General features: G+C 41.9%; 1 protein-coding gene across 1 annotated transcript in view; it reads left to right on the top strand.

Moving 5' to 3' along the window:
- The window catches only part of LOC115110334 (ubiquitin carboxyl-terminal hydrolase 31-like), a 63,643-nt gene that overhangs the window by 17,709 nt on the left and 27,964 nt on the right, over positions 1-17,970 (top strand).

Here is a 17,970-nt window from a genome sequence, read left to right as displayed (position 1 = left end):
TGGTCATTTGGGGGGTCTGTCTATGCCTTGGCAAGGCCTAAGTATCTAATTGCTTTGGTCCAACAAAGACAGTTGTAACGTTCTTAAATAACATTGTTGAAAGCGGAAAGAATAAAGGCTAATGCTATTGACAACTGTTTGGTTATTCGCAATAGATAAATACTGTACTGCTGTTTTGCTGCTAGTACAGTTGCAATTAGCAGTGTGAAGCTCAGATTTATAAAGGCATTTCTCATAATAGTGAGTCATAAACCTGTCATGGCTGTTTGGAGGGTGTGAATAAAGCCTACTCTATGCCATAAACAGGGTGGGGAGACGTGGTCTGCTGATGTAATGTCTCATTGACCCGTAATGTGGATGCAGTTAGGGAAAACGCATGGATCATTCTGGGGCATAACTGTCAGTAATTGTGGGTCTAATGGTTTTACTCCAGAAAGCAGGAGACCATTTGTTGCAATCAGACCAAATACAAAGGCATTCTGATAGATTATACTTGGCAGGAAGTGGAATTATTGTAGACTTTAGCAAACTATTTTGTTCTCACACTGCTGATGGTTTAGTATTCCGTATCCAAGCACTTCCCATTGTGACATTTAATTCCCTGCATGGCATCAAAAAATATATTATTCTCATTCTGTTGAGAAGCTCAGTTAATAGCGTCAGTCATACATTCATAAAAGCCCATGGAATAGCATGGGTGGGAAACAGATGTATTCCTATCAACTAGGGATTAATAGACCTCCCAGGATATATTATTAACAATCTCTCTGTGGTTCTGTCTGCTATTAATATCCATTAAGGCAAAGATACCATTTCACTTTGTTGACAGGACTCAAAGTTGAATAACTTTTCTGTTAGTTTTTCCCCACTGATATTGACAACCATTTAATTATGAATTAATTATCAACTTCAGTAAAAAGACAGAAGGAAACTGCTCACCTCGTGAAGAATACTAGTCCATTCCACTCTGATTGAGCTCTGAGAGAATCCGTTTGTTTCCTCATGTTCTGAAAGGAAAGCAACACAACCAGAGAACTGGTCCATTTAATTACCATTGATTGCGTTGTATTCTAAAATCCATTATAATACAGGTTTTTCAAAATTGTTGATGGAATGAATTATCTTTTTTAAATGCATTTTATAACAGAAAAAAGTAGTATAGTAAAGTAATCACTATTCAGATGTTACCATTGGAACTACTTTATTGAATAACAGGTCCATAGTTTTTGAAAACAAACCTCCTGTAGAGAGAAGGCGGCCTGCCTGTGTTGTTTTTTCAGGCGCTGAAGAGCCTAGCATACGGTCGATAACTGGAGAGACATGGCGACCGGCCTTAAAAATGGCCTGAGTAGCACAGGCGGCACCGCTGAGCACAACAGAAGGTCAGGACCACTCCTTTATTTATAGACCCACATCACAAGTTCCTGTAAGTAATACCTCATCAGTCACAGGTCGGGAACACATATACAGTGGAGGACAATGCTGTATCATTTCCTCGTCGAGGGGGCTTTAGCTCAGCTGTGAGCAAAGCACAATAGTTTGCAATTACAAAGAGGCTCAATCCAGAATATGTGACAGGTAGTACCAAACAAGTTCCAAAGAGAAGCAGATATTGCCAAGAAATTAAACAGGAACATTTGTTGACATAATTGGGACTTCGGGCTCCGGTGGAACAGCCGGCGTTTTGTGTTTGTCCTTTCAACACCACGCCGGGTGCAGTGAGTAATTAAAAAGGGCTGTCAACAATTTGAATACAACACAAGTTGAATAGAGATCCGAATGTGTCACAGCATGATTACTATAGAGTGCACCCGTTCATTTGTTGCATTTTATGTCAAGGGAAACCCAGACTCCGTCGTTAATGTCGTCAGCTTTACCGTATCGGGTCTCAAAGCAGAGTCAGCAGCGGCAGAGTCATTCCCATACCAGACACTTACTGAGATATGTAAAACATGCCGTGTGTGTCTTAAAAAAGGAAAGGGTGTTGAGGAAGATACAAGAACTTGCGATCCACTAAATATTATAGGATGTCAATGATTGATATTCTCACAGCCTGTCTCAATGTCTCCTCTGATCTCTGTGACAGTTCTAGGATCTTCACAAAGTTTGGAGAGGGACTTTAAAAGTGAATTCTGGCGTTCGAACCGTGGCAATCTGAGTCCTATCACTTTCACCACGACATTCAGAGTGTCAAGGGCAGTTGTGAGTTTGTTCTATTCCCTGTAGGTGTTTTTATTCTCAGAATGTGTGTGTTGTTTAGCAGAGCTTTGACATAGACCAAGCTCTCCTGTAAGGCTTTGAAGTGAAAAGTCTTACTTTGTTTTTCCAGAGTCAGCATGAGTCTCCCTTACTGCTCGGTAGATCTGAAGTGGTTTCAGGCTGTGTTTCTCTCTCTCTCTCTCTCACCAACAGTACGTCCAGTATGTTGTGTATAACAAAGTGCACCATCAGACACGGTGACTATATGAGACCAGGAGTGAACACCACTGATCCTGATGCCAGAGGCTGTGGGTTAGATGGTACAAAACAGTTCTGAAGAAAGTTCTTCCCTTTGTTCTCTATTTGAGATACTTTAACTCCTTTAACACTACAAAAGTCTGGCCTTGAAGGACCGCCCTTCAGGCCAAAACGAGTCATTTTGACTCCAACAGTCTAACAATCGAATTAATACATTTCATATACCAAACACTATCGGAAGAATTATGTTTTAGTTGTGTTTATGAAGGTCTTGAGTAGCAGTCCGTTAGTACACAATAGCAATTTCATTCGTTTATGTTGCTGTCGGCTATCTGTTGCCATGTGCTGAAATGTGTAGTCACGGAACAGTGGGTATTCTTGGGGAAAGTTCTATTTTGAGAGTCATTTGCCAATGGAAAGTGTTTTGGAAACCTCAGAATCTGCTCTTTCTGATACTAAATATGAATAAAAATGTCTTACCTGCATGTGACTCTATAGTAGGATTTGAAATAGTCACTTTTTGGTGTCCTCTTAATAAAACTGCTTATAACCCAAATTATGTTTGTGTTTTTGAAATTCTAACATCTGTGTGTGAATTACATTTATTTAGGAAATATCAAAGACTGAGGGGGGCATGACTTAAAAATATATTTCAAATTTAAATTCATATTGGGTCAAAATCACTCACTTGGCGCTTTAGTGTTGAAGAGATTATTATGTTTTAATTCAACTGCATCATCTGGTGTGCATCATGTGATTTGTGATTTCATGTGGATTTAAATCACGATGCCAGAGGATGCCATTGGAAAAAAGTTTCTTCCTCAATCTTTTTGACTACAAAACATAGAAACGTGCCATTTTCACTACGCTGATGCTCGGGTAGTGCTTGAGATTATGAATACATTTCATTTGAAATGCTATGCCTGGCAAATTTACTAAAGACAGATAGTGGCCTTTGGGATACCCCAGGTTTCTGTCATGCATCCTTGCACCGAGGAGGGCTGAACCTCCTCTGCTGCCAGAGATTCCCAAGACAAAGCGACATGTCAGAACTCGTGTCCCCAACATTTCATCACAGAAAGGTCACACATACTGTAAGGAAGCATTGACAAGAATCTGTAGACAGTGGTGAGGAGAGAGAAGCTATAATAAGCTTAATACAGGTTCGAAATTGGGTTTTCAGATCATTCTGAATTTGAATTTGAATTACAAAAACGTTATTGTCCACGCAATGTGGAAATGGAAATTTGTCTTTGGCTTCGCAACATAGAAACAGACATTAAACACCATCAGACAGATATCATCCTTGAGATCATGAAATACGCCATACAAAGTACAAAAGAGCTACAGTGCACGTGCAGTTTCACGTTAGTATGTATCACGTCATCATTGGTCTAAAAGCCATAATCAATATCAAGATTTCCTAATTAAAATACATCATCATTTTCATCCCATCATTAAGACTGAAGGGCACCTGGTCATCTAGACGATCGTTCCTAGAATACTGTTGAGAAATATATCTTCCTTTTCCAGCTATGCAGAGGTCTGATTTATTCAGTGAAGTGTCTTGCCTTTTTCCTATAAGATGTTGTATTAGTAATTTATCTCTGTTTGGTAAGCTTGATCCGGCCTGCCAACACGGCCTCAAATAAGACCTGAAAGCAAAGCGCTGTTATTTAGCATGGTGTCACATACTGGAATGCTGACATTGTCATTCCTCAGTTTGCAAGCAGACAGAATATAAAACAGGTTATCCTCAAACAGCATCAGTTGGGACGAACAGTGTAATTTAAAACCCTCCAGCTCCAAGTATTTCATATCTACACAGAGACAGACATAATGTCTCAAGGGGTTATGGAGATTCTCTCTCTGGTATGTGCATTTGTCTACTGGCATTTGTGAGAATTTGAGAAGAATACCAAACAGTATTTGCCATGGGCAGTTTAGCCACTCAATATCAACTGACGTCCCGATGTACTTGAAGTTCTGCAGTAGAAGAAAAGAGGGTCTCAAGCCACACCACAAAAAAGTTTTCTACGTGTCATCTACTAAGTATAACATGGATTGGACACTCCAATGCAGTTTAAAGGGTCAAACGTGTCACTGAATCAGCAATGCTCGAATTCAGGAGACTTCAGCAGAAGGGCCTTCGGCTTCAAAGTGAATCAGTCCAGCGGTGTCGTTTTTGATCACTGGAGTCAATTGATCGTTGGTCTTCAAATAATATTTATGCTTAACCAGTCTTTTTATCTCCATCCCTTTTGCTCCAGGCTTTCCTGTGGAACATTCCACGCAGTGTGCCTGCCATGGAGTGTGTGATTGTGTTATCAATGTCATGATGGATAGGAACGATTAACTTTACAATCTCTAATGAGATTTATGTTAGGGTTTATCACCAGCTACAAAATCCTCCTAGGATATTTGCTGAGCAATGCAGCTCAGGCTACAGCTCTACTGATAACAAATAAAGTTTACTACAGACCAGAGTAGCAGAGGATGATGGACTCTAATGTTATTACTAAAGGCACTGCAAGCCAGTAGCTAAATTAATTATTGAAAGTCTATGCAACAACAACTGATTTTGTATTTAAAACATCAGAGCTCCGTAACACTGAAATATGTGTTAAGCTTCTATGGCATCCTTATCGAATACACAGATTATCCAAAGGCAGATCTATTTGTAGTTCTCTTTTTGTATTCAAGCATTGGACTGCCTCCAGCAATGTCCCCATGAAAGTGATAAGCGGTTCTGAGAATCTGAAATATACACTGCTCAAAAAAATAAAGGGAACACTTAAACAACACAATGTAACTCCAAGTCAATCACACTTCTGTGAAATCAAACTGTCCACTTAGGAAGCAACACTGATTGACAATACATTTCACATGCTGTTGTGCTAAATTGAATAGACAACAGGTGGAAATGATAGGCAATTAGCAAGACACCCCCAATAAAGGAGTGGTTCTGCAGGTGGTAACCACAGGCCACTTCTCAGTTCCTATGCTTCCTGGCTGATGTTTTGGTCACTTTGAATGCTGGCGGTGCTTTCACTCTAGTGGTAGCATGAGACAGAGTCTACAACCCACACAAGTTGCTCAGGTAGGGCAGCTCATCCAGGATGGGACATCAATGCGAGCTGTGGCAAGAAGGTTTGCTGTGTCTGTCAGGGTAGTGTCCAGAGCATGGAGGTGCTACCAAGAGACAGGCCAGTACATCAGGAGACGTGGAGGAGGCCGTAGGAGGGCAACAACCCAGCAGCAGGACCGCTACCTCCGCCTTTGTGCAAGGAGGAGCAGGAGGAGCACTGCCAGAGCCCTGCAAAATGACCTCCAGCAGGCCACAAATGTGCTTGTGTCTGCTCAAACGGTCAGAAACAGACTCCATGAGGGTGGTATGAGGGCCCGACGTCCACAGGTGGGGGTTGTGCTTACAGCCCAACACCGTGCAGGACGTTTGGCATTTGCCAGAGAACACCAAGATTGGCAAATTCACCACTGGCGCCCTGTGCTCTTCACAGATGAAAGCAGGTTCACACTGAGCACATGTGACAGACGTGATAGTCTGGAGACGCCGTGGAGAACGTTCTGCTGCCTGCAACATCCTCCAGGATGACCGGTTTGTCGGTGGGTCAGTCATGGTGTGGGGTGGCATTTCTTTGGGGGGCCGCACAGCCCTCCATGTGCTCGCCAGAGGTAGCCTGACTGCCATTAGGTACCGAGATGAGATCCTCAGACCCCTTGTGAGACCATATGCTGGTGCGGTTGGCCCTGGGTTCCTCCTAATGCAAGACAATGCTAGACCTCATGTGGCTGGAGTGTGTCAGCAGTTCCTGCAAGAGGAAGGCATTGATGCTATGGACTGGCCCGCCCATTCCCCAGACCTGAATCCAATTGAGCACATCTGGGACATCATGTCTCACTCCATCCACCAACCGTTGCACCACAGACTGTCCAGGAGTTGGCGGATGCTTTAGTCCAGGTCTGGGAGGACATCCCTCAGGAGACCATCCACCACCTCATCAGGAGCATGCCCAGGCATTGTAGGGAGGTCATACAGGCACGTGGAGGCCACACACACTACTGAGTCTCATTTTGACTTGTTTTAAGGACATTACATCAAAGTTGGATCAGCCTGTAGTGTGGTTTTCCACTTTAATTTTGAGTGTGACTCCAAATCCAGACCTCCATGGGTTGATAAATGGGTTTGATTTTGTTGTCAGCACATTCAACTATGTAAAGAAAAAAGTATTTAATAAGAATATTTAATTCATTCAGATCTAGGATGTGTTATTTTAGTGTTCCCTTTATTTTTTTGAGCAGTGTATATTGTTAATTTAATTATGTAGAGGAAAGATGTGTTAACTTTTTGAATTGAGGTGATTATTATGGTGCTCACTGCTGTCAAAGACTGAGTCATTTGTAATTCATTTTGTCCGCACGATCTGATAAACAACACCCTCATGCAATCTGTATTATGTTTTCGACTGAACTTGACTTCAAATCCAACGGACAGGATAAATAGAATTGTTGAAATGCATTTGGGAATTCATATGAATCTAATTTGAACGCTTGACCTAATTTGCCCTTGGGCCTCAGTGCATTCAAATATAAATTTGCCATAAACTGTTGTATACACCACCAATAGATGTAATACTATTACCTCTTTAATAATAGCACCTTTAAATCAATAATATCCTAACTAAACACTGTGAATGGAGGCAAAGCATGAGTTCAACTCATTCTTGGAAAGCAGAATACTTAGGCCTTTCAACTTCATTTTCTGCCACTTGTTTGACATGATCTTTTATCTCCCCTTGTGTTATCCCCAGTCCTTACCTATCCCTCTGACTGATAAACTGTACCACAGGCAACGTTCAAAAGCTTTGATTGAAAAAGTGTCCACATGTCGAAGTGAAATCCCATTCTGTAATAACCTTCCCAGCTTACAATGCCTGCATCCTCACAAGAAATGACTGCTGCTTATGATCAGAGGAATTAGTACTTTACCATCTCCCACCACATACACAAACACACACACTTGCAGGCGCTCACAAACACACACGCGCAGGTGAACACGTAGGCGCACCCAAACACTCGCACACGCAAACAAATACATACTTACACCTGTGAAAAGATTGATACCTGAAACCTGGTCTGTTTCTAAATTCCGGACTGAATCAAGTAATGAAGAATACTGCTAATCTGGGGTCATTGAATATGCATGTCTGACACAGAACAATAGAAAGACCTCGAAAAACAATAGAAAACAGCATTGTTACCCTCTGAAAGCAGAACCCGGCTGTACACCATCCCTTCCATTAGCACTCACTTCACTCATCTGAGTGGACAAGTGATGTGAATTGCAACGGGTCTGATAGATATTCACATTTGATTTGTACCAGGGTTTGCTCCGTTTTATCCCTGTTTGGTAACACTTTCCGCCTTGTACAAGTAACTGTGACACTAATTACTGTAGAGACAAGATCATACTTACATGCTGTTATATAATAGTGTAGTAATTACTTTGTAACTTCACATAATTGAGTTCAGTGTTGTGAATACGGCTCCTTATCTTTCCAACTGTTTCGTATTCCACTTTCCCTTTCAGTGAGTGTGGGTTGTAAGTAACCACCTACATACAGTAGGTGTGCAGTCTGGGAAGATGGAGATTCCAAAGACGAGGTGTCTTCGGTGGACCATCCCAAGGATGAGGTGTCTTCGGTGGACCATCCCAAGGATGAGGTGTCTTTGGTGGACCATCCCAAGGATGCTTTGAAGACACCTCAGGGACCTTTCCTCATGCAGCAGTGTCCCTTTTGGTCACAGTACCCACAGACCACCAGTGACAATGACCTACAACCCCTGGCACCAGCCCCTCCCAGAGCCCTACATGGGCATACATTTTAAGCCCTACCCATGACTGTGACATTCAGGCCCTACCCTATCCAGGCCCGATTGCTTCTGCCAAATTTAAAGCCCGGCCCTTCTGGAAATCAGAAATAACTTCCTCCGTTAGTAAAGTCATAAGCAGCTCGTCTGTCTGTCCCTGGCTCCCTGCGCTGCTCACTCTGCATGCACTCTGTGCATGGTTCTGCTTGTGTGAGTATAGATAGAAATGCCTCTGCTCTGCTGTTCTGCTCCATGATGAGACAGAGAACAGCTAGCTTTTAAACTACTTTTCATCACTCTAAACTTCACCACGGCAAAACTCCATTCAGTGATACCTAATCCCTACCTGTACCCTAGTCATTGATCAAAAACAGGCCCTACCCAGCCCTAACCCGATGTATAATGTTAGGGCCCATCGGGCTCGGGCCGAGTAACCGTGCTCTAGCCTCTCCACCCTCAGCCCTCCATCCTATTTTGCATAGCATCTCCAGCGGGGAGACACTTACAAAGCATGTGAGCCCTGGGTCCCGCAGAGTCAGGACTGGGTGGAATTATTTTCACGCTTGGGTTCAACATCTGGTCTGTTGTGTGACAGGTAATGAAAGCAGCCAGCCAGCGCTCGCATCACAATGTAGATTCTCCCTATCTGTCTGCCACCACACTTCACTGATAGACCAGTGCATCATGTACTTTGTGGTTTTATGGATGTATTGCATGATTATAATGCCATGTAGTCAGGCATTTAAAGGAAAATACATTGTAGCTTTTTTAGGGAATAGAGAGGGGTCAATTATGTTGTCTTAAAGTTAGCATCCAGAATGTCATATTGGTAATTGGGTTACCATATGCTATTTTCTATTAAGAGAGAAAATATGGTTAAATACTATTATATTAAGAGAAAATTCAGCATCACTGAGTGGATTTGATAGGATATTAAATACTGTTTACTAATCAATACGGGGTATTCGAAAGATCTCAAACATACTGTCCACCGCCAATGCCTCTGAAGCTCTCTATCGCCCTCCTGTGGTAAGCCTTCACTGCCACAATCAACAGATAAGGATCCAATGTTCATAATGAAGTCTGTATCTATAAGACATCTAATGAGGGTTGATCATTCCAGAGATAGATAACTGTTCCAGAGATAGAACGTTAGATAACTGGCTAAGGTCATTGTCTGGGGGGCAAAATACCTGTCTTAACAGCTTATTCTAAACCTCGAGAGACGAATGGAGGATAGAAATATAATGCACTCACTAAATTTCTCATTATCTACCTTTCAAACCTGAACCGTCTGTCCTTGGCCCTTCATAGGATGTGATGTGAGTGAGAGACTATGTAGTTGAAGGCTACAGCAAGGCTTTCATGGTGGAGATTCAGCACCATGGAGAGCTCCCGGGCTGCCGCACCATGCACAGCACAGACAGAGGAGAATAGGCACCATACAGAGGTTAGGTACAGAGGTGTCAAAGCACTATTGTATGCAGTATACTGTACATGCCCTCCAGTATCATGGATCTCAGGCAGGTTATTGATCAATCGTGCCTTTTGTTAAGATGTGGTACGTGCTGATGCTTAATACTGTAAGCATCTGTTTCTTGCAATGGTTGCTGTAGATTGTGAGGATGATGATGAAAATTGAGTTCAATGTATCCTCATCATCGACATTGAAGTGGAAGTACTGGGCAAAGAAATGTTGCAACAATTTACAGACTTTTTCATTGTACAAGGATCGTCGGTTACATTCAGGGTCCCTTTTTCATATCATCAAAAGAAAGTGCTTTGTGGGAAATATTACCTAACTTAGATTTAACCTACTTAAAATGTATTGGAACAATTTCATACCACTAAACGTTTGGAGCTGGAAGGGAGTGCTTTACTTCCCTGTGAAATCTACGTCACCAGTGACTGACTGAACTCAATCAAGCAGGAACATGACTCCCAGTGACACATTTATAACCTTTACCAACTGTATCCCAATCACAACGGGACTAATAAATATCATGTTAACTTTCCCCTTAATCACTCCTATTGAGACATCCATCAAACAGCCTTTTACACACCACTGTACCATGACCAGCAAACGCACTCTACACTCAACATGTCAAGAGAAATATGATAACCTTCAAGAATAGATTGCAGGACAGATTTATGTTAGGATGGATGTAAAAAGACATGTTAGTAGAACACTTTTCAATCAAGACTAAAAACACGTATTCATGCTTTTGTACAAACTATTTGATTCTCTGTGAGAATCTAAACTATTTCACACGGAAATGCAAGTGCATCGATTGTTTTTCTATTAGATTCATTTGAGAATATGCACAACACAGCAATCTGTAAATACTGCAGATCTAAATCATATTGACTGATACGAATGTCTTCTAAAACAACTATGAATAATGCAGTACAGCTAACCACAACATATTGCTCATTCGGTCTTCATCTGAATCTTTTAGCCCAAAGCATCCACTGTCACTCATGCATGGATGTGACATTCTTATTCATATGTTAATGTTCACAGTTACTCTTAGATATCATAGTGCTTCCTGTCTCAAAGCATAAGCACTTTGTATGTGCACATTACATGTTCTTATCGAAAAGATGATTTAGACAAATTTGTTCTTGCTCTTGTAAGTGCATGATATTCTTAGACCGAAGTGTGATAACATTGTGATAATAGAAAAGAGGGAGCACGTGGAAGTGAACCCAGATGGAGCAGTCCCATTTATCCCTGTTCTATTTGTGATACAGGCACCTAAATTAATGTTTATTATTCTCCTACCCAGGGCACTGAGACACTGTTACAGCTGTGGCATTGTAAATCTCCCAGCCCCCACCTACAAAACGTCATTATTGAAACTCCGTTTGAATTTCATTTGTAGTTTTGGTATTCCAGAAAAAATGTCAAACCCAATTACTGATATTGTGCTGCAGGCAGTGACTCGTTGAACAACGATGCTTCAGCGCCCCAAATTAAAGGTTGAGACAGAAACAAGGCCAGGGAATGAAACCTTGACACATGGGCCAATTTCAGTAATGCAAAAAAATCTCAGGTGTTCCTGTGCATGTCACAGAGCCCTTATTTAGGTGGGATCGTTAGGCCACGAGATATGTCATTCTGAGCAAAGAATTATTACCACCTTCCCTCCCACTAAGTCTCATGGCAGAGGGGACATACACCACATTTGGTCCAGTCACTTCTACACTGCCTATACCTGCAGCTTAAGAATGGACAAAATACTGCATGACTGCATGTGTTTTGAACTGGATGAAGATAACAGCCTGTGAGAAGTGCAGGACTTGTAGAAGCAGTGCTGGTGGGAGAACTGTAGTGTTTCTGTCACGTCACTGACCCAATGGGAGTCCTGCACTACATGGTGCGTTGAAGAGTCGGTAATAGTCCAGTACATAACGTGTTTCTCATGGCACTGCCTCAGGTGAAAGGGCACAGCCAGTGACGTCTTACTAACTCAAACATGCACCCTACTCCTCCACCCGCTCCGCTCTGTCACACAGGGTACAGTGAGGAACCAGGTGGGGCTTTGAATAGGTGCTCCATGCAAAAAGCAGAGGTAAAAAGACGTGAAATAAGACTACTCCACGTTGGTTATTTCACAAACACTGAAAAAACAGTAAGGTTTCCCACTTGAAAATCCAGGATTTCACATTCTCTGGGGAAGGGTGCCGCTGCCCCCCTTCCTGTCCATATATTTTTCTGTGTGATCCAGCAGTACATTTGTTTATCTAGTCATGGTGTGGGGTGAATAGGAAATGAAGTGAAGATGTAGTATATGCCGCAATTTTGTTGTTGAAGGCTGGATGAAAGAAATAACTCAAAAAGGAAACCGTCATGTAAATTGTCGCCAGTTATTACACTGAATAGACATGCTCGTTTGACGCTCAGAAGGTCATATATTGTGTATTAAGAGATGTAAACATTTCTGCACGTCTCTATGAGACATGTTCAATTACTGGATTGTAAGTGGCAAGGTTTTAGAAGGACTTGATACAAACCATTGATTTACAACATGTCTTAGTGACTGTAAATTGGTAGATTGACGATGCTGGTAATGGTCGTGTTCTATAACTTTTACGAGGCCAGAGATAGGAGTTGCTCTCAGCACGACAAATGGAACGGAAACATTGTTTGCGCTAGACTAGCTAGAGGCTGCCAAAAACAGTCTCTCACACACACACACACACACACACACACACGGACACACACATGAAAAAAAACACACACTAGCTCTGTCCAGTGAGCCAAGAGCCCTTTTGGCTGGGATCATGTCATGCAAAGTGTGCAGGCTGTTTAGGTGTCAGCATAAATCCAGAGAGAAGAGCTAAAGTAAATGTCTTAAACAGGATTACCTCAATAATTACAGCACGGCTCATGTGGACTGCACACACACACAGTATATATATATATTCCATTTCCCTGGTGAAAAAAAACTGAATTTGTGTTTGTTTACACCCCCCTCCAGGTGTCGCCCATCTTCCTCATTATCCCCATTGTATTTATACCTGTGTTCTCTGTTTGTCTGTTGCCAGTTCATTTTGTTTGTTTTTCCCCTTGCTCCTGTTTGTTTCTAGTTCATGTTTTCCAGTTTTCCCTGGTTTTGACCATTCTGCCTGCCCTGGATCTGAACCTGCCTGCCTGCCATTCTCGCAACGTTTTGGACACTGGTGACCAGCATCAAGTCACATAATGCTGGCTTGCAAAGCGACATTTCATTCCTATTGGAATCCAGCCAAAGTGGGGATATCCAACAATTACGACTTTTCTTTTTCCACAATATGAATTCAGAATGACTGCCAAGGTTAGAAAGATGAATAAAGCAACAGGTGCAATAAGTCCAACTGACAAATTGGATTAGAAATACATGTTATTTAGCATAATATTAATTAATCAATCAATGTAGATGCAACAACACAGCAAACAAGAAAGATATTGAAACAAACATTATTCTTTTAAAATCAACTGCAGTAGAGCATGCAAAGAAAAATGATAATGATGGGTGTGGTCAGACCAGCTTGACAAGCTAGACTACGTTGGACCAGCATAGACCAGCATGGCTTTGCTTGATCACCAGAATACCAGCATAAGCTCCAGTGTCCTTAACTCAGATCCATGCTGGTCAGACCAGCTAGACCAGGGATGGGCAACTTGCAGCCCGCCCTTTTGTAGGGCTGTCGAGACCCCACTCACTTACTGTTGAGAGTTAGAATAGTAGACTAGACAAGGTGCAATTTCAACATGTGGTTGTGCATCATCAGTTTTTCTCTTGTTATCTCAGTCACTGACAGTCACTCAATTAGCCCATGCCAGCTAAAATGTTTTAGATTGGTAAGTCTATCGTCCAGCTATCTAAACTTGTGGTAATAATGGTCAAATTACCAACCGGGGAGCCCCCATTGATTTTATTAGTCAGTCTCACTCAGATATATTAAAAACTGCAAACATTTCTCTCTGCCCCATGGCAAAATGAGTAGAATTGCATGAAATGAGTTACACAATTGCAAAATGTGTAGGATTGCAGCAAACTTGCTTCAAAACTGCTACATTCTCTGTACAACCCATGGCAAGAGCCAATGCGGCCTGTCATGATGAGTTCATCTTTTTTGTGGCCCCCACCCCCATCAAAGTTGCCCATCCCTAAGCTGGACCATGCTTGTCAGACCAGCTTGACCAGCATCAGTCCTGCACTGACCAACATAGACCAGTATAAACCAGCATGAACCAGCTTGAAATGTATGCTGGTCTATGCTGTTCTTTTCAGCAGGGTTAGTTTCAGTAAGGGTAGCTTTCATTAAATCAGGCTGATGAGATCAATGAATATGATATTATTAATCATGACATCAAACACAAGTCAAAGAGTATTTCGCTTGAAACTAACTTGTGCATCACAATGCATGGTGTCCATCTAAATAACACATTAGGCTCCTTGCCCTAAATGGCCTCATGAAAATTAGAGCTCTTTTCCATTATTTTAGACAATAGGCCAGTGTATAAAACAGAGTTATAAAACTTTGATGATACTGCAGAGCGAGGCTCATTCACCAGGGCAGATGAAAAGACTAGAGGCACCTTCTAATTCATCTCACAACCTCATGGGTCCGAACCCCACTCCTTATTCATTATTGAGCGTGATGATCTTCATCGTTTCAAAAAATAACAAAGGCAACCCATGTTTAATGTCTCATCTGGCTCTCATAAAGCACGTCAAAGCTGATATGATTCTCTCTCCAGCAACACAAACCAGTGAGGGGGCTAATTACACTTTATAAGCCACTTTATAGCTACAGACTGTTGCCACTTTGAACAGAGTGTAATCGAAAATACTTAGAGTTGAAAGCGGAAGTTTACATACACTTAGGTTGGAGTCATTAAAACTTGCTTTTCAACCACTCCACAAATGTTTTGTTAACAAACTATAGTTTTGGCAAGTCGGTTAAGACATCTACTTTGTGCATGACACAAGTCATTTTTCCAACAATTGTTTACAGACAGATTATTTCACTTATAATTTACTGTATCACAATTCCAGTGGGTGAGAAGTTTACATACACTAAGTTGACTGTGCCTTTAAACAGTTTGGAAAATTCCAGAAAACGATGCCATGGCTTTAGAAGCTTTTGATAGGCTAATAATTTGAGTCAATTGGAGGTGTACCTGTGGATCTATTTCAAGGCCTACCTCCAAACTCAGTGCCTCTTTGTTTGACGTCATGGGAAAATCTAAAGAAATCAGCCAAGACCGCAGAAAAATAATTGGAGACCTCCACAAGTCTGGTTCATCCTTGGGAGCAATTTACAAACACCTGAAGGTACCACGTTCATCTGTACAAACAATAGTACGCAAGTATAAACACCATGGGACCACGCAGCCATCATACCGGTCAGGAAGGAGACGCGTTCTGTCTCCTAGAGATGAACGTACTTTGGTGCGAAGTGCAAATCAACCTCAGAACAACAGCAAAGGACCTTGTGAAGATGCAGGAGGAAACAGGTACAAATGTATCTATATGCACAGTAAAACGAGTCCTATATCGACATAACACGGAAGTCATGTTTTCTCGTCATCTATATGATGGCCTTGTGGCATGTCCGTGACAAGTTAAATATCCCTCCTCCCCTCCAACCTTCCCTCACTAATTAACAGTGAGAGGAAGCCCTATCACTACCCCCAGACTCTGTTCTGCTCCTTTAGCTAACACGAATGAGAATAATATTCAGGCCAGCCAGCAGAATGAATAACAGATCATCTCATATATACTCAGCGGAATAATGTGAGAGCTTTATTACGAGGTCCGTTTCTGTGGGCATTTACCTCTGATCTAATAGGGTGTAATGAGGGGACACACTACTGTAAGACAAGGAGTTACCCAACAATTCCTCCCTAATTATTCCCGCCCCAATGCCCTAATCATGGTGCAGTAGTGTAGTATGTCCTGTATGTATCAAGCTTTCTCCTTCATTCTCCTCACAATTCCCCAGCTGGCCTCCCCAGCTGGCTTTTCTCGGTTGACATGCACCGCCCTTTGCTTTTTAATGTTACCAATTAAAGAGCAAATATAGCGTCAACTTCCTCTATGCGGTAAATAGAAATGCTTGAGACATTCCAGAAGATACGTGGCTCATAAAGGCTCTCAGCAATCAAATGGCGTGTGATATTATGGGTTCTTAGGCCAGGGATGGGGAAACTCCAGTCCTTGGGGGCCGGAGTAGTGTCACACTTTCTCCGAATCCCTAGCTGATTAAACTACACTGAACAAAAATATAAATGCAACATGTAAAGTGTTGGTCCCATGTTTCATGAGCTGAAATAAAAGATCCCAGAGATTTTCCATATGCACAAAAAGCTTATTTCTCTCAAATGTTGTTAATATCCTTGTTAGTGGGCATTTCTTCTTTGCCAAGGAAATCCATCCACCTGACTGGTGTGGTACAGTGCCTTGCGAAAGTATTCGGCCCCCTTGAACTTTGCGACCTTTTGCCACATTTCAGGCTTCAAACATAAAGATATAAAACTGTATTTTTTTGTGAAGAATCAACAACAAGTGGGACACAATCATGAAGTGGAACGACATTTATTGGATATTTCAAACTTTTTTAACAAATCAAAAACTGAAAAATTGGGCGTGCAAAATTATTCAGCCCCTTTACTTTCAGTGCAGCAAACTCTCTCCAGAAGTTCAGTGAGGATCTCTGAATGATCCAATGTTGACCTAAATGACTAATGATGATAAATACAATCCACCTGTGTGTAATCAAGTCTCCGTATAAATGCACCTGCACTGTGATAGTCTCAGAGGTCCGTTAAAAGCGCAGAGAGCATCATGAAGAACAAGGAACACACCAGGCAGGTCCAAGATACGGTTGTGAAGAGGTTTAAAGCCGGATTTGGATACAAAAAGATTTCCCAAGCTTTAAACATCCCAAGGAGCACTGTGCAAGCGATAATATTGAAATGGAAGGAGTATCAGACCACTGCAAATCTACCAAGACCTGGCCGTCCCTCTAAACTTTCAGCTCATACAAGGAGAAGACTGATCAGAGATGCAGCCAAGAGGCCCATGATCACTCTGGATGAACTGCAGAGATCTACAGCTGAGGTGGGAGACTCTGTCCATAGGACAACAATCAGTCGTATATTGCACAAATCTGGCCTTTATGGAAGAGTGGCAAGAAGAAAGCCATTTCTTAAAGATATCCATAAAAAGTGTTGTTTAAAGTTTGCCACAAGCCACCTGGGAGACACACCAAACATGTGGAAGAAGGTGCTTTGGTCAGATGAAACCAAAATTCAACTTTTTGGCAACAATGCAAAACGTTATGTTTGGCGTAAAAGCAACACAGCTCATCACCCTGAACACACCATCCCCACTGTCAAACATGGTGGTGGCAGCATCATGGTTTGGGCCTGCTTTTCTTCAGCAGGGACAGGGAAGATGGTTCAAATTGATGGGAAGATGGATGGAGCCAAATACAGGACCATTCTGGAAGAAAACCTGATGGAGTCTGCAAAAGACCTGAGACTGGGACGGAGATTTGTCTTCCAACAAGACAATGATCCAAAACATAAAGCAAAATCTACAATGGAATGGTTCAAAAATAAACATATCCAGGTGTTAGAATGGCCAAGTCAAAGTCCAGACCTGAATCCAATTGAGAATCTGTGGAAAGAACTGAAAACTGCTGTTCACAAATGCTCTCCATCCAACCTCACTGAGCTCGAGCTGTTTTGCAAGGAGGAATGTGAAAAAAAATCAGTCTCTCGATGTGCAAAACTGATAGAGACATACCCCAAGCGACTTACAGCTGTAATCGCAGCAAAAGGTGGCGCTACAAAGTATTAACTTAAGGGGGCTGAATAATTTTGCACGCCCAATTTTTCCGTTTTTGATTTGTTAAAAAAGTTTGAAATATCCAATAAATGTCGTTCCACTTCATGATTGTGTCCCACTTGTCGTTGATTCTTCACAAAAAATACAGTTTTATATCTTTATGTTTGAAGCCTGAAATGTGGCAAAAGGTCGCAAAGTTCATACTTTCGCAAGGCACTGTATATCAAGAAGCTGATTAAACAGCTTTACACAGGTGCACCTTGTTCTGGGGACAATA

This window comes from Oncorhynchus nerka, linkage group LG26 (genome assembly GCF_034236695.1).
Source record: "Oncorhynchus nerka isolate Pitt River linkage group LG26, Oner_Uvic_2.0, whole genome shotgun sequence".
NCBI classification, from domain to species: domain Eukaryota; kingdom Metazoa; phylum Chordata; class Actinopteri; order Salmoniformes; family Salmonidae; genus Oncorhynchus; species Oncorhynchus nerka.
The sequence above is the reverse complement of the archived record's forward strand: the minus strand, read 5'-3'. Positions and strand labels throughout refer to the sequence as shown.